The sequence below is a fragment of the Neltuma alba genome, unplaced genomic scaffold (genome assembly GCF_004799145.2).
Source record: "Neltuma alba isolate B1F8T4 unplaced genomic scaffold, ASM479914v2 tig00011367_pilon, whole genome shotgun sequence".
In the NCBI taxonomy this organism is placed as follows: domain Eukaryota; kingdom Viridiplantae; phylum Streptophyta; class Magnoliopsida; order Fabales; family Fabaceae; genus Neltuma; species Neltuma alba.
Genome location: NW_021636064.1, coordinates 137,037 through 139,224, shown reverse-complemented (window position 1 = coordinate 139,224; position 2,188 = coordinate 137,037). Strand labels below are relative to the sequence as shown.

General features: G+C 32.1%; 1 long non-coding RNA gene across 1 annotated transcript; it reads left to right on the top strand.

The window, feature by feature from the left end:
• Positions 1–287: 287 nt before the first annotated feature.
• LOC114712487 (uncharacterized) lies at positions 288–1,294 on the top strand. Its single transcript, XR_003737244.1, has 4 exons — positions 288–552; positions 738–836; positions 944–1,084; positions 1,193–1,294. It is a non-coding gene; the product is annotated as an uncharacterized LOC114712487 (long non-coding RNA).
• Positions 1,295–2,188: the final 894 nt, after the last annotated feature.

The following is a 2,188-nucleotide window of genomic DNA, read 5'->3' as shown; positions in this document are numbered from 1 at the left end:
GTTAATAGACCTTTTTGACGGTTTCAGAAACTTTCACCCCCAAAGACCCTTTCTCTTCTTTCATGGCTTGGCCCAATTAATGTTGTGGGACTACCAAATAAAACTAAGGAAAAATTGTAAATAAAGACCCCTCAATATATAAAATGACAATCAGGGACCCTGAATTTGAAAAATTACTGCAAAGGACCCTGTCCCAATTTGCAATTATGAAATGTTGATTAAAAGACAAAAATAGCCACCGGCTTTGCATATCCTGCTCTGCTTCGTCCTCACAAACCCATATCCTAAAATCATACTTGCAGTTACTATCCCTCCCACTGTATCCCTCTCCCTCTTCGCCTCTTTTCCAATCCGTTTTTGTCTTTCAAGATCCTCCAAAATGTTCTGACCTCATCGTCTTCATCATCATGGGTGAGAGGGACAAATTGACGAAACCAGAGGATGCGACCAGATCTGAGAGGAAAGAGAGGTTGATTCTTCTTCTTCAACATTCAGTGGTAAGAGTTGAAAGGAGAGTCGTTTTCTCCTGCAAGAAAAATGCCAGCCTAAGGGGTAATCTTAAAACCTTTCTGCTGATATATTTTTAATCTCTGCAATTTACAATCATTTGGGCTTATCTCTGTGTGGATTTCAAGCAAAGTGCATTTTTATGCCTGCTTTTTGTGAATTTTTTTCCTTCGTAATTAATTTACAGTAAATTTTAGATTCATTTTCTAACACTAGATCAAGCTATGCAGATATATGATTCTCATTTGCTTTCTGTGAGATGTTTGAAATCCTTGGCCAACAATATCGTCAAGGACCAACACTTTGCAGCTCGAGATTTCCATGAAGCAGTAAGTTCCCTCTTTTTTAAAACTATGAAACTCTTGACCATGAATGATCTACATTTTTGACGGTTCATAATTGACATTGATATATGCCGGAGGTGTTTTTCATGCAGTTATAAATTGAGAAACCTGTCAGGTATTTTGTTCTCAATTGGTTGGCTAATATGATTTGGTACTTGCAAACGTGTTAAATTGAGATTGGTACAACAAATATTGCATTTTTTGTTCTTTGAAGAGCTGTGGGTGCAGATCAAGTGAGTCATATTTACAAGATAGAAATTATATACATCAGATGTTTTATTCTGTCTGCTAATTCTCATCTCTCTTTCCCCCCGGATGACTTGCTAATTCTCATCTTTTAGAGTGGAAGAGAGTGGCCAAAGTCGGTGATCTCATCAACTTTGAAGCAGAATTCCAGTAGAAACTTGCTTTTTATTAAAAAGCAAAATTCCAATATGACAAAAATCAGTGCTCTGACAAGGGAGTGATTGAACAAAGAGTGATATTGTATTATGTGCTGGGCAAAAGAGTAACCATTGGATTTAGAGATCTGGAGAAGGAAAATTGCAGGCTTCACTTGATTGTAAATAGTGTGCTTCTTTGTACTGGATGTAAATAATGAGAAGAGAATTTCTCTGTTAATGAGTCATAGATAAAGAGCATATTCCTTAACTCATTACTAACTATGCATTCTATCGTGCATTCAAAGTAAATAATATGTAAACTCCATATTTATGCAATGGAAGATTTAAGATTGCACTTCGGTCAACAACATCATTCCTTTAAATAAATATTCATATTCACTTGTTATTTTCAAGTAAAGATTTGTTTATTTTAACTAAGTTATTAGTTAATAGGTTTGTAATTAGAAATAACAAATTAGTTAATATAACAAATCTTTACTTAAAAATAACAAGTTTAATATGTGAATTTAACAAGTTTGTAATTGAAAATAATAAGTTTGTTTGAAATAACAAGTATTGTCTTGAAAATAACAAGTTCAATATGATGGTTTGACAAGATTATAATTGAAAATAACAAGTTTATTAAAACAAATAACAAGTTTGTTAAGTAGTTGGGAATAACAAATTCAATATGAAGATTTGACAAGTTTATATTTGAAAATAACAAGTCTATAAATGAAAATGACAACTTTGTCAAGTAGATAGGAATAACGAGTTCAGTATAAGAATTTAACAAGTTTATAATTAAAAACAACAAGTCTATAAATAAAAATAACAAATTTTTTAAGTAACTAGAAATAACAAGTTCAGTATAAGAATTTGATAAGTTTATAATTGAAAACAACAAGTTTGTTAAGTAATTGAGAATAACAAGTTCAGCATAACAATTTAACA